The 27949-nt window shown below is 47.6% G+C and overlaps 9 non-coding genes and 2 pseudogenes across 9 annotated transcripts; all 11 read right to left on the bottom strand.

Moving 5' to 3' along the window:
* Window positions 1-990: 990 nt before the first annotated feature.
* Window positions 991-1181, bottom strand: LOC130346038 (U2 spliceosomal RNA). The gene has a single exon (XR_008884422.1). It is a non-coding gene; the product is annotated as a U2 spliceosomal RNA (small nuclear RNA).
* Window positions 1182-3273: 2092 nt separating this feature from the next.
* Window positions 3274-3464, bottom strand: LOC130346028 (U2 spliceosomal RNA). The gene has a single exon (XR_008884412.1). It is a non-coding gene; the product is annotated as a U2 spliceosomal RNA (small nuclear RNA).
* Window positions 3465-5555: 2091 nt separating this feature from the next.
* Window positions 5556-5746, bottom strand: LOC130346014 (U2 spliceosomal RNA). Its single transcript, XR_008884399.1, has one exon. It is a non-coding gene; the product is annotated as a U2 spliceosomal RNA (small nuclear RNA).
* Window positions 5747-7825: 2079 nt separating this feature from the next.
* Window positions 7826-8016, bottom strand: LOC130346037 (U2 spliceosomal RNA). Its single transcript, XR_008884421.1, has one exon. It is a non-coding gene; the product is annotated as a U2 spliceosomal RNA (small nuclear RNA).
* Window positions 8017-10107: 2091 nt separating this feature from the next.
* Window positions 10108-10298, bottom strand: LOC130346015 (U2 spliceosomal RNA). The gene has a single exon (XR_008884400.1). It is a non-coding gene; the product is annotated as a U2 spliceosomal RNA (small nuclear RNA).
* Window positions 10299-12387: 2089 nt separating this feature from the next.
* On the bottom strand, window positions 12388-12578 carry LOC130346013 (U2 spliceosomal RNA). The gene has a single exon (XR_008884398.1). It is a non-coding gene; the product is annotated as a U2 spliceosomal RNA (small nuclear RNA).
* Window positions 12579-14664: 2086 nt separating this feature from the next.
* Window positions 14665-14855, bottom strand: LOC130346012 (U2 spliceosomal RNA). The gene has a single exon (XR_008884397.1). It is a non-coding gene; the product is annotated as a U2 spliceosomal RNA (small nuclear RNA).
* Window positions 14856-16951: 2096 nt separating this feature from the next.
* On the bottom strand, window positions 16952-17130 carry LOC130346047 (U2 spliceosomal RNA; annotated as a pseudogene).
* A 694-nt stretch (window positions 17131-17824) lies between these two features.
* Window positions 17825-18012, bottom strand: LOC130346056 (U2 spliceosomal RNA). Its single transcript, XR_008884432.1, has one exon. It is a non-coding gene; the product is annotated as a U2 spliceosomal RNA (small nuclear RNA).
* A 2094-nt stretch (window positions 18013-20106) lies between these two features.
* Window positions 20107-20297, bottom strand: LOC130346011 (U2 spliceosomal RNA). The gene has a single exon (XR_008884396.1). It is a non-coding gene; the product is annotated as a U2 spliceosomal RNA (small nuclear RNA).
* A 7213-nt stretch (window positions 20298-27510) lies between these two features.
* LOC130346054 (U2 spliceosomal RNA) lies at window positions 27511-27728 on the bottom strand (annotated as a pseudogene).
* Window positions 27729-27949: the final 221 nt, after the last annotated feature.

Here is a 27949-nt window from a genome sequence, read left to right as displayed (position 1 = left end):
CAATGCTTATTCAATACCGCCAGCAGATGGAGACACTGGGGGATAATTTTCTAAGGATTTATACTGATTTTTCCTGTCTGAATTTGTCGCACAGAAAGTTGCAGGCCAAATATGTGTGACATTTCTGCGACTTTAGCTTCTAGAGCATTTTTACAACATTATACATAGGTGCTGAATACATAAAAAGCGACTGTTCAGCGACAGACAAGTCGCATCGGCTGAAAGTAGGCCAGAATGTCAGTCCATGTTGGAGCAGGTTTAGATACAGTCTAAAGTATAGATCTCAAAGTCTGTGCACAGAATTTAGCAAGGGCCTCGCACCTTCTGATGCATCAGGTAGGTGCACAATAGCATAGCCTAACCCTCTGTACTTTGGTCTATATTGATGCGGGACATAGACAGCCAGCTGATGACCAATCCATTAGTGCAATGGATGGCTGGAAGCATTTGTCTTTGCCTTTGCAATACCACAGAAGCAATGCATGGTCAATGTACAGCAATGACACACCTGTGTGAACAGCCAGGAGACCCCCCCCCCCCCCATGTTATGTTACATAGTTACATAGTTAGTACGGTCGAAAAAAGACATATGTCCATCAAGTTCAACCAGGGAATTAAGGGGTAGGGGTGTGGCGCGATATTGGGGAAGGGATGAGATTTTATATTTCTTCATAAGCATTAATCTTATTTTGTCAATTAGGAACATTCAGGACCCACCCGCTATCAAGGCAGCTGCCTATCATGTCATGCCCTACCTGCACAGGTGTGCTGGCTACTCAAATGATCCAATTAAGGAGGCCATTTAGTCAGCAGCAGCAGAAGTCCTGTGCCTGGACGCTCCAACAGCGGCCAGACACAAGCAGAAGCAGCAGCAGCACCACCTTTTGTTTTTTGGCTGCAGCAGCAGCAAGGCCCACAGGGCTGGCTAGCTGGCTAGCCAGCAAGCAGGTAGCAATGAAAGTAGGAATCTTTCTTTTTAACCCTGTAAGGGGGTGGTGCACTGTACCCGAAGATACTGCCATATCGAGTCAATGCATAGGGCGACGGAAGCAAGCTTCGAAATCGGCCCCCGTTCTCAAAAATCCATTTAATATATGGTCCCCAGATAGGGGACGTATCAGATATTAAACTGATAAGAACAGATACTACACTTGATCTTAGCCAAAAGGCCGAGAAGCGATAACCGTGAAAGGGGCGGGCCCAACAAGGTGCCCTTCATGGGCACTATCACTGCTTGCTGTCAGGGAGGCTGCCAGACAATTTTCCATGCACACTCTGGGCTGGGGGGCAGTCAACCACCAGTACACACAGCAGAACCTAAACCCATACCATTATTGCTAAGCAGCAAGACAGGGGCCCATTGCACTCCCACGGGGCCTTTTTAAATGCAATCCATAACCCGGATTTGCCAGGAACCCTTCTTACTCCTCCTACTTGCATGTGACACTGGGCTTAGGATCTGCATAGGAAACACACACACAAGCACACACCTACCTTTGTTGCCTGCAGATGCCTCCTTGGCTGTCCCCAAACGGTATCAAACCAACACCCACGGGAAGCTGTAAGCATAGAGGACATGCATGCACCCCATTGGACTTACCTGTGTGGGTTAAACCCGGGTTATTTGACAACCTATGGCGGTGATGGTTCTGCTCAGGCAGAGCAGTGCTGATGCTCCTCATAAAGCTGTCGCTGCTGTGAAGGTTCTAGGTGACATCACAAATCCCTATGGTTACATACACAACAAAGCTGGGTTGTTGTTGTTTACACTCTGCAAGGCCTGTGGAAGTGAGTGACATCATAGCACTGTAGTTCTGAGGGTTCTAGATGGATGCAACAATCTCCTGTTGCTTCTATGAAGGCCATAATAGACGACATCACCAAACAGCTCCATAGTCACATACACAGCAAAGGAGAGATGTTGTTTACACCTAGTGATGTCAGTGGTATTGAGTGACATCACAGCACAGTGCTAAGGCTCCTGGGCCTGGACACAGCAGCGGCTGCAATATCTCAACGGAGAATACGTTTATATATATGTGTGTGTGTGCGCGTATATATATATATATATATATATATATATATATATATATATATATTTCTCCGCCGAAATCACTTTTAAACCCATTTCCACCTTTTTTTCCCTTCTCTTCCTCTTACTTTTTTTTCACGTTTTTTTACGTTTTTCTCCTTTTCGCCTCTTTTCTGGGCGTATTATTCTTCTTTTTCTTCTTTTTTTTCGTCTAATGCATACCCCATCAGTGCAGCAATGCTTATTCAATACCGCCAGCAGATGGAGACACTGGGGGATAATTTTCTAAGGATTTATACTGATTTTTCCTGTCTGAATTTGTCGCACAGAAAGTTGCAGGCCAAATATGTGTGACATTTCTGCGACTTTAGCTTCTAGAGCATTTTTACAACATTATACATAGGTGCTGAATACATAAAAAGCGACTGTTCAGCGACAGACAAGTCGCATCGGCTGAAAGTAGGCCAGAATGTCAGTCCATGTTGGAGCAGGTTTAGATACAGTCTAAAGTATAGATCTCAAAGTCTGTGCACAGAATTTAGCAAGGGCCTCGCACCTTCTGATGCATCAGGTAGGTGCACAATAGCATAGCCTAACCCTCTGTACTTTGGTCTATATTGATGCGGGACATAGACAGCCAGCTGATGACCAATCCATTAGTGCAATGGATGGCTGGAAGCATTTGTCTTTGCCTTTGCAATACCACAGAAGCAATGCATGGTCAATGTACAGCAATGACACACCTGTGTGAACAGCCAGGAGACCCCCCCCCCCCCCCATGTTATGTTACATAGTTACATAGTTAGTACGGTCGAAAAAAGACATATGTCCATCAAGTTCAACCAGGGAATTAAGGGGTAGGGGTGTGGCGCGATATTGGGGAAGGGATGAGATTTTATATTTCTTCATAAGCATTAATCTTATTTTGTCAATTAGGAACATTCAGCACCCACCCGCTATCAAGGCAGCTGCCTATCATGTCATGCCCTACCTGCACAGGTGTGCTGGCTACTCAAATGATCCAATTAAGGAGGCCATTTAGTCAGCAGCAGCAGAAGTCCTGTGCCTGGACGCTCCAACAGCGGCCAGACACAAGCAGAAGCAGAAGCAGCAGAAGCAGCAGCAGCACCACCTTTTGTTTTTTGGCTGCAGCAGCAGCAAGGCCCACAGGGCTGGCTAGCTGGCTAGCCAGCAAGCAAGTAGCAATGAAAGTAGGAATCTTTCTTTTTAACCCTGTAAGGGGGTGGTGCACTGTACCCGAAGATACTGCCATATCGGGTCAATGCATAGGGCGACGGAAGCAAGCTTCGAAATCGGCCCCCGTTCTCAAAAATTCATTTAATATATGGTCCCCAGATAGGGGACGTATCAGATATTAAACTGATAAGAACAGATACTACACTTGATCTTAGCCAAAAGGCCGAGAAGCAATAACCGTGAAAGGGGCGGGCCCAAGAAGGTGCCCTTCATGGGCACTATCACTGCTTGCTGTCAGGGAGGCTGCCAGACAATTTTCCATGCACACTCTGGGCTGGGGGGCAGTCAACCACCAGTACACACAGCAGAACCTAAACCCATACCATTATTGCTAAGCAGCAAGACAGGGGCCCATTGCACTCCCACGGGGCCTTTTTAAATGCAATCCATAACCCGGATTTGCCAGGAACCCTTCTTACTCCTCCTACTTGCATGTGACACTGGGCTTAGGATCTGCATAGGAAACACACACACAAGCACACACCTACCTTTGTTGCCTGCAGATGCCTCCTTGGCTGTCCCCAAACGGTATCAAACCAACACCCACGGGAAGCTGTAAGCATAGAGGACATGCCTGCACCCCATTGGACTTACCTGTGTGGGTTAAACCCGGGTTATTTGACAACCTATGGCGGTGATGGTTCTGCTCAGGCAGAGCAGTGCTGATGCTCCTCATAAAGCTGTCGCTGCTGTGAAGGTTCTAGGTGACATCACAAATCCCTATGGTTACATACACAACAAAGCTGGGTTGTTGTTGTTTACACTCTGCAAGGCCTGTGGAAGTGAGTGACATCATAGCACTGTAGTTCTGAGGGTTCTAGATGGATGCAACAATCTCCTGTTGCTTCTATGAAGGCCATAATAGACGACATCACCAAACAGCTCCATAGTCACATACACAGCAAAGGAGAGATGTTGTTTACACCTAGTGATGTCAGTGGTATTGAGTGACATCACAGCACAGTGCTAAGGCTCCTGGGCCTGGACACAGCAGCGGCTGCAATATCTCAACGGAGAATACGTTTATATATATGTGTGTGTGTGCGCGTATATATACATATATATATATATATATATATATATATATATATTTCTCCGCCGAAATCACTTTTAAACCCATTTCCACCTTTTTTTCCCTTCTCTTCCTCTTACTTTTTTTTCACGTTTTTTTACGTTTTTCTCCTTTTCGCCTCTTTTCTGGGCGTATTATTCTTCTTTTTCTTCTTTTTTTTCGTCTAATGCATACCCCATCAGTGCAGCAATGCTTATTCAATACCGCCAGCAGATAGAGACACTGGGGGATAATTTTCTAAGGATTTATACTGATTTTTCCTGTCTGAATTTGTCGCACAGAAAGTTGCAGGCCAAATATGTGTGACATTTCTGCGACTTTAGCTTCTAGAGCATTTTTACAACATTATACATAGGTGCTGAATACATAAAAAGCGACTGTTCAGCGACAGACAAGTCGCATCGGCTGAAAGTAGGCCAGAATGTCAGTCCATGTTGGAGCAGGTTTAGATACAGTCTAAAGTATAGATCTCAAAGTCTGTGCACAGAATTTAGCAAGGGCCTCGCACCTTCTGATGCATCAGGTAGGTGCACAATAGCATAGCCTAACCCTCTGTACTTTGGTCTATATTGATGCGGGACATAGACAGCCAGCTGATGACCAATCCATTAGTGCAATGGATGGCTGGAAGCATTTGTCTTTGCCTTTGCAATACCACAGAAGCAATGCATGGTCAATGTACAGCAATGACACACCTGTGTGAACAGCCAGGAGACCCCCCCCCCCCCCCCATGTTATGTTACATAGTTACATAGTTAGTACGGTCGAAAAAAGACATATGTCCATCAAGTTCAACCAGGGAATTAAGGGGTAGGGGTGTGGCGCGATATTGGGGAAGGGATGAGATTTTATATTTCTTCATAAGCATTAATCTTATTTTGTCAATTAGGAACATTCAGCACCCACCCGCTATCAAGGCAGCTGCCTATCATGTCATGCCCTACCTGCACAGGTGTGCTGGCTACTCAAATGATCCAATTAAGGAGGCCATTTAGTCAGCAGCAGCAGAAGTCCTGTGCCTGGACGCTCCAACAGCGGCCAGACACAAGCAGAAGCAGAAGCAGCAGAAGCAGCAGCAGCACCACCTTTTGTTTTTTGGCTGCAGCAGCAGCAAGGCCCACAGGGCTGGCTAGCTGGCTAGCCAGCAAGCAGGTAGCAATGAAAGTAGGAATCTTTCTTTTTAACCCTGTAAGGGGGTGGTGCACTGTACCCGAAGATACTGCCATATCGGGTCAATGCATAGGGCGACGGAAGCAAGCTTCGAAATCGGCCCCCGTTCTCAAAAATCCATTTAATATATGGTCCCCAGATAGGGGACGTATCAGATATTAAACTGATAAGAACAGATACTACACTTGATCTTAGCCAAAAGGCCGAGAAGCGATAACCGTGAAAGGGGCGGGCCCAACAAGGTGCCCTTCATGGGCACTATCACTGCTTGCTGTCAGGGAGGCTGCCAGACAATTTTCCATGCACACTCTGGGCTGGGGGGCAGTCAACCACCAGTACACACAGCAGAACCTAAACCCATACCATTATTGCTAAGCAGCAAGACAGGGGCCCATTGCACTCCCACGGGGCCTTTTTAAATGCAATCCATAACCCGGATTTGCCAGGAACCCTTCTTACTCCTCCTACTTGCATGTGACACTGGGCTGAGGATCTGCATAGGAAACACACACACAAGCACACACCTACCTTTGTTGCCTGCAGATGCCTCCTTGGCTGTCCCCAAACGGTATCAAACCAACACCCACGGGAAGCTGTAAGCATAGAGGACATGCCTGCACCCCATTGGACTTACCTGTGTGGGTTAAACCCGGGTTATGTGACAACCTATGGCGGTGATGGTTCTGCTCAGGCAGAGCAGTGCTGATGCTCCTCATAAAGCTGTCGCTGCTGTGAAGGTTCTAGGTGACATCACAAATCCCTATGGTTACATACACAACAAAGCTGGGTTGTTGTTGTTTACACTCTGCAAGGCCTGTGGAAGTGAGTGACATCATAGCACTGTAGTTCTGAGGGTTCTAGATGGATGCAACAATCTCCTGTTGCTTCTATGAAGGCCATAATAGACGACATCACCAAACAGCTCCATAGTCACATACACAGCAAAGGAGAGATGTTGTTTACACCTAGTGATGTCAGTGGTATTGAGTGACATCACAGCACAGTGCTAAGGCTCCTGGGCCTGGACACAGCAGCGGCTGCAATATCTCAACGGAGAATACGTTTATATATATGTGTGTGTGTGCGCGTATATATATATATATATATATATATATATATATATATATATATATATATTTCTCCGCCGAAATCACTTTTAAACCCATTTCCACCTTTTTTTCCCTTCTCTTCCTCTTACTTTTTTTTCACGTTTTTCTCCTTTTCGCCTCTTTTCTGGGCGTATTATTCTTCTTTTTCTTCTTTTTTTTCGTCTAATGCATACCCCATCAGTGCAGCAATGCTTATTCAATACCGCCAGCAGATGGAGACACTGGGGGATAATTTTCTAAGGATTTATACTGATTTTTCCTGTCTGAATTTGTCGCACAGAAAGTTGCAGGCCAAATATGTGTGACATTTCTGCGACTTTAGCTTCTAGAGCATTTTTACAACATTATACATAGGTGCTGAATACATAAAAAGCGACTGTTCAGCGACAGACAAGTCGCATCGGCTGAAAGTAGGCCAGAATGTCAGTCCATGTTGGAGCAGGTTTAGATACAGTCTAAAGTATAGATCTCAAAGTCTGTGCACAGAATTTAGCAAGGGCCTCGCACCTTCTGATGCATCAGGTAGGTGCACAATAGCATAGCCTAACCCTCTGTACTTTGGTCTATATTGATGCGGGACATAGACAGCCAGCTGATGACCAATCCATTAGTGCAATGGATGGCTGGAAGCATTTGTCTTTGCCTTTGCAATACCACAGAAGCAATGCATGGTCAATGTACAGCAATGACACACCTGTGTGAACAGCCAGGAGACCCCCCCCCCCCCCATGTTATGTTACATAGTTACATAGTTAGTACGGTCGAAAAAAGACATATGTCCATCAAGTTCAACCAGGGAATTAAGGGGTAGGGGTGTGGCGCGATATTGGGGAAGGGATGAGATTTTATATTTCTTCATAAGCATTAATCTTATTTTGTCAATTAGGAACATTCAGGACCCACCCGCTATCAAGGCAGCTGCCTATCATGTCATGCCCTACCTGCACAGGTGTGCTGGCTACTCAAATGATCCAATTAAGGAGGCCATTTAGTCAGCAGCAGCAGAAGTCCTGTGCCTGGACGCTCCAACAGCGGCCAGACACAAGCAGAAGCAGCAGAAGCAGCAGCAGCACCACCTTTTGTTTTTTGGCTGCAGCAGCAGCAAGGCCCACAGGGCTGGCTAGCTGGCTAGCCAGCAAGCAGGTAGCAATGAAAGTAGGAATCTTTCTTTTTAACCCTGTAAGGGGGTGGTGCACTGTACCCGAAGATACTGCCATATCGAGTCAATGCATAGGGCGACGGAAGCAAGCTTCGAAATCGGCCCCCGTTCTCAAAAATCCATTTAATATATGGTCCCCAGATAGGGGACGTATCAGATATTAAACTGATAAGAACAGATACTACACTTGATCTTAGCCAAAAGGCCGAGAAGCGATAACCGTGAAAGGGGCGGGCCCAACAAGGTGCCCTTCATGGGCACTATCACTGCTTGCTGTCAGGGAGGCTGCCAGACAATTTTCCATGCACACTCTGGGCTGGGGGGCAGTCAACCACCAGTACACACAGCAGAACCTAAACCCATACCATTATTGCTAAGCAGCAAGACAGGGGCCCATTGCACTCCCACGGGGCCTTTTTAAATGCAATCCATAACCCGGATTTGCCAGGAACCCTTCTTACTCCTCCTACTTGCATGTGACACTGGGCTTAGGATCTGCATAGGAAACACACACACAAGCACACACCTACCTTTGTTGCCTGCAGATGCCTCCTTGGCTGTCCCCAAACGGTATCAAACCAACACCCACGGGAAGCTGTAAGCATAGAGGACATGCCTGCACCCCATTGGACTTACCTGTGTGGGTTAAACCCGGGTTATTTGACAACCTATGGCGGTGATGGTTCTGCTCAGGCAGAGCAGTGCTGATGCTCCTCATAAAGCTGTCGCTGCTGTGAAGGTTCTAGGTGACATCACAAATCCCTATGGTTACATACACAACAAAGCTGGGTTGTTGTTGTTTACACTCTGCAAGGCCTGTGGAAGTGAGTGACATCATAGCACTGTAGTTCTGAGGGTTCTAGATGGATGCAACAATCTCCTGTTGCTTCTATGAAGGCCATAATAGACGACATCACCAAACAGCTCCATAGTCACATACACAGCAAAGGAGAGATGTTGTTTACACCTAGTGATGTCAGTGGTATTGAGTGACATCACAGCACAGTGCTAAGGCTCCTGGGCCTGGACACAGCAGCGGCTGCAATATCTCAACGGAGAATACGTTTATATATATGTGTGTGTGTGTGCGCGTATATATATATATATATATATATATATATATATATATATATTCTCCGCCGAAATCACTTTTAAACCCATTTCCACCTTTTTTTCCCTTCTCTTCCTCTTACTTTTTTTTCACGTTTTTTTACGTTTTTCTCCTTTTCGCCTCTTTTCTGGGCGTATTATTCTTCTTTTTCTTCTTTTTTTTCGTCTAATGCATACCCCATCAGTGCAGCAATGCTTATTCAATACCGCCAGCAGATGGAGACACTGGGGGATAATTTTCTAAGGATTTATACTGATTTTTCCTGTCTGAATTTGTCGCACAGAAAGTTGCAGGCCAAATATGTGTAACATTTCTGCGACTTTAGCTTCTAGAGCATTTTTACAACATTATACATAGGTGCTGAATACATAAAAAGCGACTGTTCAGCGACAGACAAGTCGCATCGGCTGAAAGTAGGCCAGAATGTCAGTCCATGTTGGAGCAGGTTTAGATACAGTCTAAAGTATAGATCTCAAAGTCTGTGCACAGAATTTAGCAAGGGCCTCGCACCTTCTGATGCATCAGGTAGGTGCACAATAGCATAGCCTAACCCTCTGTACTTTGGTCTATATTGATGCGGGACATAGACAGCCAGCTGATGACCAATCCATTAGTGCAATGGATGGCTGGAAGCATTTGTCTTTGCCTTTGCAATACCACAGAAGCAATGCATGGTCAATGTACAGCAATGACACACCTGTGTGAACAGCCAGGAGACCCCCCCCCCCCCCCCCATGTTATGTTACATAGTTACATAGTTAGTACGGTCGAAAAAAGACATATGTCCATCAAGTTCAACCAGGGAATTAAGGGGTAGGGGTGTGGCGCGATATTGGGGAAGGGATGAGATTTTATATTTCTTCATAAGCATTAATCTTATTTTGTCAATTAGGAACATTCAGCACCCACCCGCTATCAAGGCAGCTGCCTATCATGTCATGCCCTACCTGCACAGGTGTGCTGGCTACTCAAATGATCCAATTAAGGAGGCCATTTAGTCAGCAGCAGCAGAAGTCCTGTGCCTGGACGCTCCAACAGCGGCCAGACACAAGCAGAAGCAGAAGCAGCAGAAGCAGCAGCAGCACCACCTTTTGTTTTTTGGCTGCAGCAGCAGCAAGGCCCACAGGGCTGGCTAGCTGGCTAGCCAGCAAGCAAGTAGCAATGAAAGTAGGAATCTTTCTTTTTAACCCTGTAAGGGGGTGGTGCACTGTACCCGAAGATACTGCCATATCGGGTCAATGCATAGGGCGACGGAAGCAAGCTTCGAAATCGGCCCCCGTTCTCAAAAATTCATTTAATATATGGTCCCCAGATAGGGGACGTATCAGATATTAAACTGATAAGAACAGATACTACACTTGATCTTAGCCAAAAGGCCGAGAAGCAATAACCGTGAAAGGGGCGGGCCCAAGAAGGTGCCCTTCATGGGCACTATCACTGCTTGCTGTCAGGGAGGCTGCCAGACAATTTTCCATGCACACTCTGGGCTGGGGGGCAGTCAACCACCAGTACACACAGCAGAACCTAAACCCATACCATTATTGCTAAGCAGCAAGACAGGGGCCCATTGCACTCCCACGGGGCCTTTTTAAATGCAATCCATAACCCGGATTTGCCAGGAACCCTTCTTACTCCTCCTACTTGCATGTGACACTGGGCTTAGGATCTGCATAGGAAACACACACACAAGCACACACCTACCTTTGTTGCCTGCAGATGCCTCCTTGGCTGTCCCCAAACGGTATCAAACCAACACCCACGGGAAGCTGTAAGCATAGAGGACATGCCTGCACCCCATTGGACTTACCTGTGTGGGTTAAACCCGGGTTATTTGACAACCTATGGCGGTGATGGTTCTGCTCAGGCAGAGCAGTGCTGATGCTCCTCATAAAGCTGTCGCTGCTGTGAAGGTTCTAGGTGACATCACAAATCCCTATGGTTACATACACAACAAAGCTGGGTTGTTGTTGTTTACACTCTGCAAGGCCTGTGGAAGTGAGTGACATCATAGCACTGTAGTTCTGAGGGTTCTAGATGGATGCAACAATCTCCTGTTGCTTCTATGAAGGCCATAATAGACGACATCACCAAACAGCTCCATAGTCACATACACAGCAAAGGAGAGATGTTGTTTACACCTAGTGATGTCAGTGGTATTGAGTGACATCACAGCACAGTGCTAAGGCTCCTGGGCCTGGACACAGCAGCGGCTGCAATATCTCAACGGAGAATACGTTTATATATATGTGTGTGTGTGCGCGTATATATACATATATATATATATATATATATATATATATATATTTCTCCGCCGAAATCACTTTTAAACCCATTTCCACCTTTTTTTCCCTTCTCTTCCTCTTACTTTTTTTTCACGTTTTTTTACGTTTTTCTCCTTTTCGCCTCTTTTCTGGGCGTATTATTCTTCTTTTTCTTCTTTTTTTTCGTCTAATGCATACCCCATCAGTGCAGCAATGCTTATTCAATACCGCCAGCAGATAGAGACACTGGGGGATAATTTTCTAAGGATTTATACTGATTTTTCCTGTCTGAATTTGTCGCACAGAAAGTTGCAGGCCAAATATGTGTGACATTTCTGCGACTTTAGCTTCTAGAGCATTTTTACAACATTATACATAGGTGCTGAATACATAAAAAGCGACTGTTCAGCGACAGACAAGTCGCATCGGCTGAAAGTAGGCCAGAATGTCAGTCCATGTTGGAGCAGGTTTAGATACAGTCTAAAGTATAGATCTCAAAGTCTGTGCACAGAATTTAGCAAGGGCCTCGCACCTTCTGATGCATCAGGTAGGTGCACAATAGCATAGCCTAACCCTCTGTACTTTGGTCTATATTGATGCGGGACATAGACAGCCAGCTGATGACCAATCCATTAGTGCAATGGATGGCTGGAAGCATTTGTCTTTGCCTTTGCAATACCACAGAAGCAATGCATGGTCAATGTACAGCAATGACACACCTGTGTGAACAGCCAGGAGACCCCCCCCCCCCCCATGTTATGTTACATAGTTACATAGTTAGTACGGTCGAAAAAAGACATATGTCCATCAAGTTCAACCAGGGAATTAAGGGGTAGGGGTGTGGCGCGATATTGGGGAAGGGATGAGATTTTATATTTCTTCATAAGCATTAATCTTATTTTGTCAATTAGGAACATTCAGCACCCACCCGCTATCAAGGCAGCTGCCTATCATGTCATGCCCTACCTGCACAGGTGTGCTGGCTACTCAAATGATCCAATTAAGGAGGCCATTTAGTCAGCAGCAGCAGAAGTCCTGTGCCTGGACGCTCCAACAGCGGCCAGACACAAGCAGAAGCAGAAGCAGCAGAAGCAGCAGCAGCACCACCTTTTGTTTTTTGGCTGCAGCAGCAGCAAGGCCCACAGGGCTGGCTAGCTGGCTAGCCAGCAAGCAGGTAGCAATGAAAGTAGGAATCTTTCTTTTTAACCCTGTAAGGGGGTGGTGCACTGTACCCGAAGATACTGCCATATCGGGTCAATGCATAGGGCGACGGAAGCAAGCTTCGAAATCGGCCCCCGTTCTCAAAAATCCATTTAATATATGGTCCCCAGATAGGGGACGTATCAGATATTAAACTGATAAGAACAGATACTACACTTGATCTTAGCCAAAAGGCCGAGAAGCGATAACCGTGAAAGGGGCGGGCCCAACAAGGTGCCCTTCATGGGCACTATCACTGCTTGCTGTCAGGGAGGCTGCCAGACAATTTTCCATGCACACTCTGGGCTGGGGGGCAGTCAACCACCAGTACACACAGCAGAACCTAAACCCATACCATTATTGCTAAGCAGCAAGACAGGGGCCCATTGCACTCCCACGGGGCCTTTTTAAATGCAATCCATAACCCGGATTTGCCAGGAACCCTTCTTACTCCTCCTACTTGCATGTGACACTGGGATGAGGATCTGCATAGGAAACACACACACAAGCACACACCTACCTTTGTTGCCTGCAGATGCCTCCTTGGCTGTCCCCAAACGGTATCAAACCAACACCCACGGGAAGCTGTAAGCATAGAGGACATGCCTGCACCCCATTGGACTTACCTGTGTGGGTTAAACCCGGGTTATTTGACAACCTATGGCGGTGATGGTTCTGCTCAGGCAGAGCAGTGCTGATGCTCCTCATAAAGCTGTCGCTGCTGTGAAGGTTCTAGGTGACATCACAAATCCCTATGGTTACATACACAACAAAGCTGGGTTGTTGTTGTTTACACTCTGCAAGGCCTGTGGAAGTGAGTGACATCATAGCACTGTAGTTCTGAGGGTTCTAGATGGATGCAACAATCTCCTGTTGCTTCTATGAAGGCCATAATAGACGACATCACCAAACAGCTCCATAGTCACATACACAGCAAAGGAGAGATGTTGTTTACACCTAGTGATGTCAGTGGTATTGAGTGACATCACAGCACAGTGCTAAGGCTCCTGGGCCTGGACACAGCAGCGGCTGCAATATCTCAACGGAGAATACGTTTATATATATGTGTGTGTGTGCGCGTATATATATATATATATATATATATATATATATATATATATATATATATTTCTCCGCCGAAATCACTTTTAAACCCATTTCCACCTTTTTTTCCCTTCTCTTCCTCTTACTTTTTTTTCACGTTTTTCTCCTTTTCGCCTCTTTTCTGGGCGTATTATTCTTCTTTTTCTTCTTTTTTTTCGTCTAATGCATACCCCATCAGTGCAGCAATGCTTATTCAATACCGCCAGCAGATGGAGACACTGGGGGATAATTTTCTAAGGATTTATACTGATTTTTCCTGTCTGAATTTGTCGCACAGAAAGTTGCAGGCCAAATATGTGTGACATTTCTGCGACTTTAGCTTCTAGAGCATTTTTACAACATTATACATAGGTGCTGAATACATAAAAAGCGACTGTTCAGCGACAGACAAGTCGCATCGGCTGAAAGTAGGCCAGAATGTCAGTCCATGTTGGAGCAGGTTTAGATACAGTCTAAAGTATAGATCTCAAAGTCTGTGCACAGAATTTAGCAAGGGCCTCGCACCTTCTGATGCATCAGGTAGGTGCACAATAGCATAGCCTAACCCTCTGTACTTTGGTCTATATTGATGCGGGACATAGACAGCCAGCTGATGACCAATCCATTAGTGCAATGGATGGCTGGAAGCATTTGTCTTTGCCTTTGCAATACCACAGAAGCAATGCATGGTCAATGTACAGCAATGACACACCTGTGTGAACAGCCAGGAGACCCCCCCCCCCCCCCATGTTATGTTACATAGTTACATAGTTAGTACGGTCGAAAAAAGACATATGTCCATCAAGTTCAACCAGGGAATTAAGGGGTAGGGGTGTGGCGCGATATTGGGGAAGGGATGAGATTTTATATTTCTTCATAAGCATTAATCTTATTTTGTCAATTAGGAACATTCAGCACCCACCCGCTATCAAGGCAGCTGCCTATCATGTCATGCCCTACCTGCACAGGTGTGCTGGCTACTCAAATGATCCAATTAAGGAGGCCATTTAGTCAGCAGCAGCAGAAGTCCTGTGCCTGGACGCTCCAACAGCGGCCAGACACAAGCAGAAGCAGAAGCAGCAGAAGCAGCAGCAGCACCACCTTTTGTTTTTTGGCTGCAGCAGCAGCAAGGCCCACAGGGCTGGCTAGCTGGCTAGCCAGCAAGCAGGTAGCAATGAAAGTAGGAATCTTTCTTTTTAACCCTGTAAGGGGGTGGTGCACTGTACCCGAAGATACTGCCATATCGGGTCAATGCATAGGGCGACGGAAGCAAGCTTCGAAATCGGCCCCCGTTCTCAAAAATCCATTTAATATATGGTCCCCAGATAGGGGACGTATCAGATATTAAACTGATAAGAACAGATACTACACTTGATCTTAGCCAAAAGGCCGAGAAGCGATAACCGTGAAAGGGGCGGGCCCAACAAGGTGCCCTTCATGGGCACTATCACTGCTTGCTGTCAGGGAGGCTGCCAGACAATTTTCCATGCACACTCTGGGCTGGGGGGCAGTCAACCACCAGTACACACAGCAGAACCTAAACCCATACCATTATTGCTAAGCAGCAAGACAGGGGCCCATTGCACTCCCACGGGGCCTTTTTAAATGCAATCCATAACCCGGATTTGCCAGGAACCCTTCTTACTCCTCCTACTTGCATGTGACACTGGGCTTAGGATCTGCATAGGAAACACACACACAAGCACACACCTACCTTTGTTGCCTGCAGATGCCTCCTTGGCTGTCCCCAAACGGTATCAAACCAACACCCACGGGAAGCTGTAAGCATAGAGGACATGCCTGCACCCCATTGGACTTACCTGTGTGGGTTAAACCCGGGTTATTTGACAACCTATGGCGGTGATGGTTCTGCTCAGGCAGAGCAGTGCTGATGCTCCTCATAAAGCTGTCGCTGCTGTGAAGGTTCTAGGTGACATCACAAATCCCTATGGTTACATACACAACAAAGCTGGGTTGTTGTTGTTTACACTCTGCAAGGCCTGTGGAAGTGAGTGACATCATAGCACTGTAGTTCTGAGGGTTCTAGATGGATGCAACAATCTCCTGTTGCTTCTATGAAGGCCATAATAGACGACATCACCAAACAGCTCCATAGTCACATACACAGCAAAGGAGAGATGTTGTTTACACCTAGTGATGTCAGTGGTATTGAGTGACATCACAGCACAGTGCTAAGGCTCCTGGGCCTGGACACAGCAGCGGCTGCAATATCTCAACGGAGAATACGTTTATATATATGTGTGTGTGTGTGCGCGTATATATATATATATATATATATATATATATATATATATATATATTTCTCTGCCGAAATCACTTTTAAACCCATTTCCACCTTTTTTTCCCTTCTCTTCCTCTTACTTTTTTTTCACGTTTTTTTACGTTTTTCTCCTTTTCGCCTCTCTTCTGGGCGTATTTTTCTTCTTTTTCTTCTTTTTTTTCGTCTAATGCATACCCCATCAGTGCAGCAATGCTTATTCAATACCGCCAGCAGATGGAGACACTGGGGGATAATTTTCTAAGGATTTATACTGATTTTTCCTGTCTGAATTTGTCGCACAGAAAGTTGCAGGCCAAATATGTGTGACATTTCTGCGACTTTAGCTTCTAGAGCATTTTTACAACATTATACATAGGTGCTGAATACATAAAAAGCGACTGTTCAGCGACAGACAAGTCGCATCGGCTGAAAGTAGGCCAGAATGTCAGTCCATGTTGGAGCAGGTTTAGATACCGTCTAAAGTATAGATCTCAAAGTCTGTGCACAGAATTTAGCAAGGGCCTCGCACCTTCTGATGCATCAGGTAGGTGCACAATAGCATAGCCTAACCCTCTGTACTTTGGTCTATATTGATGCGGGACATAGACAGCCAGCTGATGACCAATCCATTAGTGCAATGGATGGCTGGAAGCATTTGTCTTTGCCTTTGCAATACCACAGAAGCAATGCATGGTCAATGTACAGCAATGACACACCTGTGTGAACAGCCAGGAGACCCCCCCCCCCCCCCCCATGTTCTGTTACATAGTTACATAGTTAGTACGGTCGAAAAAAGACATATGTCCATCAAGTTCAACCAGGGAATTAAGGGGTAGGGGTGTGGCGCGATATTGGGGAAGGGATGAGATTTTATATTTCTTCATAAGCATTAATCTTATTTTGTCAATTAGGAACATTCAGCACCCACCCGCTATCAAGGCAGCTGCCTATCATGTCATGCCCTACCTGCACAGGTGTGCTGGCTACTCAAATGATCCAATTAAGGAGGCCATTTAGTCAGCAGCAGCAGAAGTCCTGTGCCTGGACGCTCCAACAGCGGCCAGACACAAGCAGAAGCAGAAGCAGCAGAAGCAGCAGCAGCACCACCTTTTGTTTTTTGGCTGCAGCAGCAGCAAGGCCCACAGGGCTGGCTAGCTGGCTAGCCAGCAAGCAGGTAGCAATGAAAGTAGGAATCTTTCTTTTTAACCCTGTAAGGGGGTGGTGCACTGTACCCGAAGATACTGCCATATCGGGTCAATGCATAGGGCGACGGAAGCAAGCTTCGAAATCGGCCCCCGTTCTCAAAAATCCATTTAATATATGGTCCCCAGATAGGGGACGTATCAGATATTAAACTGATAAGAACAGATTTTTTTCTTTTTTATCTAAAGCCGAGGAACGTGCTTTCGATTCACCCAAAGTGCAAGAAAAAGTGCAAACGTGTTACACTAAAAAAACGTGCACAAAGGATGCGGTCTATCGCAAGCCCTTCTCCGATAGGAGAGAGGCCCCCCAACAAACCTTACCCTTCGCCTCCGGACCAAAAGGTACCTGCGAGGTTCCAGGTTCGATGTCCCTTTTCGCCGAAGCTACTAGGGGACCACAAATGCTCCCGGCATCCCCCTTGGCGTTAGCCAAGGTATCTGCCCGCAGAGCCGATTACGGTAGGTACCCTGCCAAAGCAGGAGTACCCGGGGTGTTTGCAGGGAGGTGCGGAACCTAATGGCCACACACACCTCCCCTAGACCGCCAGGAGGGACACCCAGAAGGGCTACCGCATCCTGACAAATCCTGTGAACACACAACACGCAAAAAGTGACACAGTGAAACAAAAAAGAAATAAATAAGTGAATGTGTGCAGATATACTGCCCGGACATCCGGCCGGATCTATAAAAATTTCTCTGATCCTAGCCAGAAGGCCGGGAATCAAGAGGTGAGTGCCACAAGGTGAAGAGATTATGGTGCCCGTGCTTCAACTCAGTGAGTCTATTCTCCCAGTGAGTTTCGGCACCTCGGGGTCACCACTCCCCGAGGCACAAAAGTACCTCGGCTCTAGACCCTCTCAGCCTTATGGCGAGACCCGGAGGGAACAGGTCACATCGGGGCAGCCGTCGAGCTGATTCCTCAGAACCAGCCCCGGAAAGCCCTGGTACACCTGCATCCTCCATGCAGCACCCATCCCCACCAGCCCCATACCGGCGTCACTGTACACCGGCATGAAAAACTGATAAGAACAGATACTACACTTGATCTTAGCCAAAAGGCCGAGAAGCGATAACCGTGAAAGGGGCGGGCCCAACAAGGTGCCCTTCATGGGCACTATCACTGCTTGCTGTCAGGGAGGCTGCCAGACAATTTTCCATGCACACTCTGGGCTGTGGGGCAGTCAACCACCAGTACACACAGCAGAACCTAAACCCATACCATTATTGCTAAGCAGCAAGACAGGGGCCCATTGCACTCCCACGGGGCCTTTTTAAATGCAATCCATAACCCGGATTTGCCAGGAACCCTTCTTACTCCTCCTACTTGCATGTGACACTGGGCTTAGGATCTGCATAGGAAACACACACACAAGCACACACCTACCTTTGTTGCCTGCAGATGCCTCCTTGGCTGTCCCCAAACGGTATCAAACCAACACCCACGGGAAGCTGTAAGCATAGAGGACATGCCTGCACCCCATTGGACTTACCTGTGTGGGTTAAACCCGGGTTATTTGACAACCTATGGCGGTGATGGTTCTGCTCAGGCAGAGCAGTGCTGATGCTCCTCATAAAGCTGTCGCTGCTGTGAAGGTTCTAGGTGACATCACAAATCCCTATGGTTACATACACAACAAAGCTGGGTTGTTGTTGTTTACACTCTGCAAGGCCTGTGGAAGTGAGTGACATCATAGCACTGTAGTTCTGAGGGTTCTAGATGGATGCAACAATCTCCTGTTGCTTCTATGAAGGCCATAATAGACGACATCACCAAACAGCTCCATAGTCACATACACAGCAAAGGAGAGATGTTGTTTACACCTAGTGATGTCAGTGGTATTGAGTGACATCACAGCACAGTGCTAAGGCTCCTGGGCCTGGACACAGCAGCGGCTGCAATATCTCAACGGAGAATACGTTTATATATATGTGTGTGTGTGCGCGTATATATATATATATATATATATATATATATATATATATATATATTTCTCCGCCGAAATCACTTTTAAACCCATTTCCACCTTTTTTTCCCTTCTCTTCCTCTTACTTTTTTTTCACGTTTTTTTACGTTTTTCTCCTTTTCGCCTCTTTTCTGGGCGTATTATTCTTCTTTTTCTTCTTTTTTTTCGTCTAATGCATACCCCATCAGTGCAGCAATGCTTATTCAATACCGCCAGCAGATGGAGACACTGGGGGATAATTTTCTAAGGATTTATACTGATTTTTCCTGTCTGAATTTGTCGCACAGAAAGTTGCAGGCCAAATATGTGTGACATTTCTGCGACTTTAGCTTCTAGAGCATTTTTACAACATTATACATAGGTGCTGAATACATAAAAAGCGACTGTTCAGCGACAGACAAGTCGCATCGGCTGAAAGTAGGCCAGAATGTCAGTCCATGTTGGAGCAGGTTTAGATACAGTCTAAAGTATAGATCTCAAAGTCTGTGCACAGAATTTAGCAAGGGCCTCGCACCTTCTGATGCATCAGGTAGGTGCACAATAGCATAGCCTAACCCTCTGTACTTTGGTCTATATTGATGCGGGACATAGACAGCCAGCTGATGACCAATCCATTAGTGCAATGGATGGCTGGAAGCATTTGTCTTTGCCTTTGCAATACCACAGAAGCAATGCATGGTCAATGTACAGCAATGACACACCTGTGTGAACAGCCAGGAGACCCCCCCCCCCCCCCCCATGTTATGTTACATAGTTACATAGTTAGTACGGTCGAAAAAAGACATATGTCCATCAAGTTCAACCAGGGAATTAAGGGGTAGGGGTGTGGCGCGATATTGGGGAAGGGATGAGATTTTATATTTCTTCATAAGCATTAATCTTATTTTGTCAATTAGGAACATTCAGCACCCACCCGCTATCAAGGCAGCTGCCTATCATGTCATGCCCTACCTGCACAGGTGTGCTGGCTACTCAAATGATCCAATTAAGGAGGCCATTTAGTCAGCAGCAGCAGAAGTCCTGTGCCTGGACGCTCCAACAGCGGCCAGACACAAGCAGAAGCAGAAGCAGCAGAAGCAGCAGCAGCACCACCTTTTGTTTTTTGGCTGCAGCAGCAGCAAGGCCCACAGGGCTGGCTAGCTGGCTAGCCAGCAAGCAGGTAGCAATGAAAGTAGGAATCTTTCTTTTTAACCCTGTAAGGGGGTGGTGCACTGTACCCGAAGATACTGCCATATCGGGTCAATGCATAGGGCGACGGAAGCAAGCTTCGAAATCGGCCCCCGTTCTCAAAAATCCATTTAATATATGGTCCCCAGATAGGGGACGTATCAGATATTAAACTGATAAGAACAGATACTACACTTGATCTTAGCCAAAAGGCCGAGAAGCGATAACCGTGAAAGGGGCGGGCCCAACAAGGTGCCCTTCATGGGCACTATCACTGCTTGCTGTCAGGGAGGCTGCCAGACAATTTTCCATGCACACTCTGGGCTGGGGGGCAGTCAACCACCAGTACACACAGCAGAACCTAAACCCATACCATTATTGCTAAGCAGCAAGACAGGGGCCCATTGCACTCCCACGGGGCCTTTTTAAATGCAATCCATAACCCGGATTTGCCAGGAACCCTTCTTACTCCTCCTACTTGCATGTGACACTGGGCTTAGGATCTGCATAGGAAACACACACACAAGCACACACCTACCTTTGTTGCCTGCAGATGCCTCCTTGGCTGTCCCCAAACGGTATCAAACCAACACCCACGGGAAGCTGTAAGCATAGAGGACATGCCTGCACCCCATTGGACTTACCTGTGTGGGTTAAACCCGGGTTATTTGACAACCTATGGCGGTGATGGTTCTGCTCAGGCAGAGCAGTGCTGATGCTCCTCATAAAGCTGTCGCTGCTGTGAAGGTTCTAGGTGACATCACAAATCCCTATGGTTACATACACAACAAAGCTGGGTTGTTGTTGTTTACACTCTGCAAGGCCTGTGGAAGTGAGTGACATCATAGCACTGTAGTTCTGAGGGTTCTAGATGGATGCAACAATCTCCTGTTGCTTCTATGAAGGCCATAATAGACGACATCACCAAACAGCTCCATAGTCACATACACAGCAAAGGAGAGATGTTGTTTACACCTAGTGATGTCAGTGGTATTGAGTGACATCACAGCACAGTGCTAAGGCTCCTGGGCCTGGACACAGCAGCGGCTGCAATATCTCAACGGAGAATACGTTTATATATATGTGTGTGTGTGCGCGTATATATATATATATATATATATATATATATATATATATATATATTTCTCCGCCGAAATCACTTTTAAACCCATTTCCACCTTTTTTTCCCTTCTCTTCCTCTTACTTTTTTTTCACGTTTTTTTACGTTTTTCTCCTTTTCGCCTCTTTTCTTGGCGTATTATTCTTCTTTTTCTTCTTTTTTTTCGTCTAATGCATACCCCATCAGTGCAGCAATGCTTATTCAATACCGCCAGCAGATGGAGACACTGGGGGATAATTTTCTAAGGATTTATACTGATTTTTCCTGTCTGAATTTGTCGCACAGAAAGTTGCAGGCCAAATATGTGTGACATTTCTGCGACTTTAGCTTCTAGAGCATTTTTACAACATTATACATAGGTGCTGAATACATAAAAAGCGACTGTTCAGCGACAGACAAGTCGCATCGGCTGAAAGTAGGTGTTACGCCAAGCGCTCCGGGTCCCCGCTCCTCCCCGGAGCGCTCGCTTCACTCTCCCCGCGGCAGCGCTCCGGTCACGTCCTCTGACCCGGGGCGCTGCGATTCCGCTGCCAGCCGGGATGCGATTCGCGATGCGGGTAGCGCCCGCTCGCGATGCGCTCTCCGTCTGTTCTGTCCCGGCGCGCGCGGCCCCGCTCCCTAGGGCGCGCGCGCGCCGGGTCTCTGCGATTTAAAGGGCCACTGCGCCGCTGATTGGTGCAGTGGTCCCAATTAGTGTGTTCACCTGTGCACTTCCCTATATCACCTCACTTCCCCTGCACTCCCTTGCCGGATCTTGTTGCCTTAGTGCCAGTGAAAGCGTTCCTTGTGTGTTCCTTGCCTGTGTTTCCAGACCTTCTGCCGTTGCCCCTGACTACGATCCTTGCTGCCTGCCCCGACCTTCTGCTACGTCCGACCTTGCTTTTGCCTACTCCCTTGTACCGCGCCTATCCCGCTTTGCGGCGGGCTCTGGTGAAAACCAGTAGTGGCTTAGAACCGGTCCACTAGCACGGTCCACGCCAATCCCTCTCTGGCACAGAGGATCCACTACCTGCCAGCCGGCATCGTGACAGTAGATCCGGCACTGGATCCCGCTGAAGTTCCTCTGCCAGTTGTCGCTGACCTCACCACGGTGGTCGCCCAGCAGTCACAACAGATAGCGCAACAAGGCCAACAGCTGTCTCAACTGACCGTTATGCTACAACAGTTACTACCACAGCTTCAGCAGTCATCTCCTCCGCCAGCTCCTGCACCTCCTCCGCAGCGAGTGGCCGCTCCTGGGATACGCTTATCCTTGCCGGATAAATTTGATGGGGACTCTAAGTTTTGCCGTGGCTTTCTTTCCCAATGTTCCCTGCATCTGGAGATGATGTCGGACCTGTTTCCCACTGAAAGGTCTAAGGTGGCTTTCGTAGTCAGCCTTCTGTCCGGAAAAGCCCTGTCATGGGCCACACCGCTCTGGGACCGCAATGACCCCGTCACTGCCTCTGTACACTCCTTCTTCTCGGAAATCCGAAGTGTCTTTGAGGAACCTGCCCGAGCCTCTTCTGCTGAGACTGCCCTGTTGAACCTGGTCCAGGGTAATTCTTCCGTTGGCGAGTATGCCGTACAATTCCGTACTCTTGCTTCAGAATTGTCCTGGAATAATGAGGCCCTCTGCGCGACCTTCAAAAAAGGCCTATCCAGCAACATTAAAGATGTTCTGGCCGCACGAGAAATTCCTGCTAATCTACATGAACTTATTCACCTAGCCACTCGCATTGACATGCGTTTTTCCGAAAGGCGTCAGGAACTCCGCCAAGATATGGACTCTGTTCGCACGAGGCGTTTCTCCTCCTCGGCTCCTCTCTCCTCTGGTCCCCTGCAATCTGTTCCTGTGCCTCCCGCCGTGGAGGCTATGCAGGTCGACCGGTCTCGCCTGACACCTCAAGAGAGGACACGACGCCGTATGGAGAACCTCTGCCTGTACTGTGCTAGTACCGAACACTTCCTAAGAGATTGTCCTATCCGTCCTCCCCGCCTGGAAAGACGTACGCTGACTCCGCACAAAGGTGAGACAGTCCTTGATGTCTACTCCGCTTCTCCACGTCTTACTGTGCCTGTGCGGATGTCTGCCTCTGCCTTCTCCTTCTCTACAGTGGCCTTCTTGGACTCAGGATCTGCAGGAAATTTTATTTTGGCCTCTCTCGTCAACAGGTTCAACATCCCGGTGACCAGTCTCGCCAGACCCCTCTACATCAATTGTGTAAATAATGAAAGATTGGACTGTACCATACGTTTCCGCATGGAGCCCCTTCTTATGAGCATCGGATCTCATCATGAGAGGATTGAACTTTTGGTCCTCCCCAATTGCACCTCGGAAATTCTCCTTGGACTTCCCTGGCTTCAACTTCATTCCCCTACCCTGGATTGGTCCACTGGGGAGATCAAGAGTTGGGGGTCCTCTTGTTCCAAGAACTGTCTAAAACCGGTTCCCAGTAACCCTTGCCGTAACTCTGTGGTTCCTCCAGTAACCGGTCTCCCTAAGGCCTATATGGACTTCGCGGATGTTTTCTGCAAAAAACAAGCTGAGACTCTACCTCCTCACAGGCCTTATGATTGCCCTATCGACCTCCTCCCGGGCACTACTCCACCCCGGGGCAGAATTTATCCTCTCTCTGCCCCAGAGACTCTTGCCATGTCCGAATACGTCCAGGAGAATCTAAAAAAGGGCTTTATCCGTAAATCCTCCTCTCCTGCCGGAGCCGGATTTTTCTTTGTGTCCAAAAAAGATGGCTCCCTACGTCCTTGCATTGACTACCGCGGTCTTAATAAAATCACGGTTAAGAACCGCTACCCCTTACCCCTCATCTCTGAACTCTTTGATCGCCTCCAAGGTGCCCACATCTTCACTAAATTGGACTTAAGAGGCGCCTATAACCTCATCCGCATCAGAGAGGGGGACGAGTGGAAAACGGCATTTAACACCAGAGATGGACACTTTGAGTATCTGGTCATGCCCTTTGGACTGTGCAACGCCCCTGCCGTCTTCCAAGACTTTGTCAATGAAATTTTTCGTGATCTGTTATACTCCTGTGTTGTTGTATATCTGGACGATATCCTAATTTTTTCTGCCAATCTAGAAGAACACCGCCAGCATGTCCGTATGGTTCTTCAGAGACTTCGTGACAACCAACTCTATGCCAAAATTGAGAAATGTCTGTTTGAATGCCAATCTCTTCCTTTTCTAGGATATTTGGTCTCTGGCCAGGGACTACAGATGGATCCAGACAAACTCTCTGCCGTCTTAGATTGGCCACGCCCCTCCGGACTCCGTGCTATCCAACGCTTTTTGGGGTTCGCCAATTATTACAGGCAATTTATTCCACATTTTTCTACCATTGTGGCTCCTATCGTGGCTTTAACCAAAAAAAATGCTGATCCCAAGTCCTGGCCTCCTCAAGCAGAAGACGCCTTTAAACGACTCAAGTCTGCCTTTTCTTCGGCTCCCGTCCTCTCCAGACCTGACCCTTCCAAACCCTTCCTATTGGAGGTTGATGCCTCCTCAGTGGGAGCTGGAGCTGTTCTTCTACAAAAAAATTCTTCCGGGCATGCTGTCACTTGTGGTTTTTTCTCTAGGACCTTCTCTCCAGCGGAGAGGAACTACTCCATCGGGGATCGAGAGCTTCTAGCCATTAAATTAGCACTTGAGGAATGGAGGCATCTGCTGGAGGGATCAAGTTCTCCTGTTATTATCTACACCGACCACAAGAACCTCTCCTACCTCCAGTCTGCCCAACGGCTGAATCCTCGCCAGGCCCGGTGGTCTCTGTTCTTTGCCCGATTTAATTTTGAGATTCACTTTCGTCCTGCCGATAAGAACATTAGGGCCGATGCTCTCTCTCGTTCCTCGGATGCCTCAGAAGTTGAACTCTCTCCGCAACACATCATTCCACCTGACTGCCTGATCTCCACTTCTCCTGCCTCCATCAGGCAGACTCCTCCAGGAAAGACCTTTGTTTCTCCTCGCCAACGCCTCGGAATCCTCAAATGGGGTCACTCCTCCCATCTCGCAGGTCATGCGGGTATCAAGAAATCTGTGCAACTCATCTCCCGCTTCTATTGGTGGCCGACTCTGGAGACGGATGTTGTGGACTTTGTGCGAGCCTGCACTATCTGTGCCCGGGATAAGACTCCTCGCCAGAAGCCCGCTGGTTTTCTTCATCCTCTGCCTGTCCCCGAACAGCCTTGGTCTCTGATTGGTATGGATTTTATTACTGATTTACCCCCTTCCTGTGGCAACACTGTTATTTGGGTGGTCGTTGATCGATTCTCCAAAATGGCACATTTCATCCCTCTTCCTGGTCTTCCTTCTGCGCCTCAGTTGGCTAAACAATTTTTTGTACACATTTTTCGTCTTCACGGGTTGCCTACGCAGATTGTCTCGGATAGAGGCGTCCAATTCGTGTCTAAATTCTGGAGGGCTCTCTGTAAACAACTCAAGATTAAATTACATTTTTCTTCTGCATATCATCCCCAGTCCAATGGACAAGTAGAAAGGATTAACCAGATCTTGGGTGATTATTTGCGACATTTTGTTTCCTCCCGCCAGGATGACTGGGCAGATCTCCTCCCATGGGCCGAATTCTCGTGTAACTTCAGGGTCTCTGAGTCTTCCTCCAAATCCCCATTTTTCGTGGTGTACGGCCGTCACCCTCTTCCCCCCCTCCCTACTCCCTTGCCCTCTGGTCTGCCCGCTGTGGATGAAATTTCTCGTGACCTTTCCATCATATGAAGAGAGATCCTGGGAACCTGAGGACAACATCCTAGACAAAAGTCTGCTCCTCAGGTTCTCAGGCTCTAAGAAGAGGGGGAGACCCAAGGGGGGGGGTACTGTTACCCCGAGCGCTCCGGGTCCCCGCTCCTCCCCGGAGCGCTCGCTTCACTCTCCCCGCGGCAGCGCTCCGGTCACGTCCTCTGACCCGGGGCGCTGCGATTCCGCTGCCAGCCGGGATGCGATTCGCGATGCGGGTAGCGCCCGCTCGCGATGCGCACCCCGGCTCCCCTACCTGACTCGCTCTCCGTCTGTTCTGTCCCGGCGCGCGCGGCCCCGCTCCCTAGGGCGCGCGCGCGCCGGGTCTCTGCGATTTAAAGGGCCACTGCGCCGCTGATTGGCGCAGTGGTCCCAATTAGTGTGTTCACCTGTGCACTTCCCTATATCACCTCACTTCCCCTGCACTCCCTTGCCGGATCTTGTTGCCTTAGTGCCAGTGAAAGCGTTCCTTGTGTGTTCCTTGCCTGTGTTTCCAGACCTTCTGCCGTTGCCCCTGACTACGATCCTTGCTGCCTGCCCCGACCTTCTGCTACGTCCGACCTTGCTTTTGCCTACTCCCTTGTAACGCGCCTATCTTCAGCAGCCAGAGAGTTGAGCCGTTGCTAGTGGATACGACCTGGTCACTACCGCCGCAGCAAGACCATCCCGCTTTGCGGCGGGCTCTGGTGAAAACCAGTAGTGGCTTAGAACCGGTCCACTAGCACGGTCCACGCCAATCCCTCTCTGGCACAGAGGATCCACTACCTGCCAGCCGGCATCGTGACAGTAGGCCAGAATGTCAGTCCATGTTGGAGCAGGTTTAGATACAGTCTAAAGTATAGATCTCAAAGTCTGTGCACAGAATTTAGCAAGGGCCTCGCACCTTCTGATGCATCAGGTAGGTGCACAATAGCATAGCCTAACCCTCTGTACTTTGGTCTATATTGATGCGGGACATAGACAGCCAGCTGATGACCAATCCATTAGTGCAATGGATGGCTGGAAGCATTTGTCTTTGCCTTTGCAATACCACAGAAGCAATGCATGGTCAATGTACAGCAATGACACACCTGTGTGAACAGCCAGGAGACCCCCCCCCCCCCCCATGTTATGTTACATAGTTACATAGTTAGTACGGTCGAAAAAAGACATATGTCCATCAAGTTCAACCAGGGAATTAAGGGGTAGGGGTGTGGCGCGATATTGGGGAAGGGATGAGATTTTATATTTCTTCATAAGCATTAATCTTATTTTGTCAATTAGGAACATTCAGCACCCACCCGCTATCAAGGCAGCTGCCTATCATGTCATGCCCTACCTGCACAGGTGTGCTGGCTACTCAAATGATCCAATTAAGGAGGCCATTTAGTCAGCAGCAGCAGAAGTCCTGTGCCTGGACGCTCCAACAGCGGCCAGACACAAGCAGAAGCAGAAGCAGCAGAAGCAGCAGCAGCACCACCTTTTGTTTTTTGGCTGCAGCAGCAGCAAGGCCCACAGGGCTGGCTAGCTGGCTAGCCAGCAAGCAGGTAGCAATGAAAGTAGGAATCTTTCTTTTTAACCCTGTAAGGGGGTGGTGCACTGTACCCGAAGATACTGCCATATCGGGTCAATGCATAGGGCGACGGAAGCAAGCTTCGAAATCGGCCCCCGTTCTCAAAAATCCATTTAATATATGGTCCCCAGATAGGGGACGTATCAGATATTAAACTGAAAAGAACAGATTTTTTTTTTTTTTTTTTTTTTTTTTTTTTTTTTTTCCTCAGTTACAGACTATTGTTCAAGCGATCATCAGGTCACCTACCAAAACTCATCACTTCTAAACAAAGTCTGAAAAAACATCATGCGGAAAAATATCTCAATAAGAAAACTATAAGAGAAGCACAAATTCAAAACCTTGATCAGGATACTTACAACTTTCTCCATTCCTTGTATCTCCAAATCTTTTCAGCCTCTTCCTCTCCCATTCTCTTCTTGTCAAATAGAAAAATAATAAACAACCTTCCAAAA

The sequence above is a fragment of the Hyla sarda genome, unplaced genomic scaffold (genome assembly GCF_029499605.1).
Source record: "Hyla sarda isolate aHylSar1 unplaced genomic scaffold, aHylSar1.hap1 scaffold_771, whole genome shotgun sequence".
NCBI classification, from domain to species: domain Eukaryota; kingdom Metazoa; phylum Chordata; class Amphibia; order Anura; family Hylidae; genus Hyla; species Hyla sarda.
This window is presented reverse-complemented; position numbering and strand designations above follow the sequence as displayed.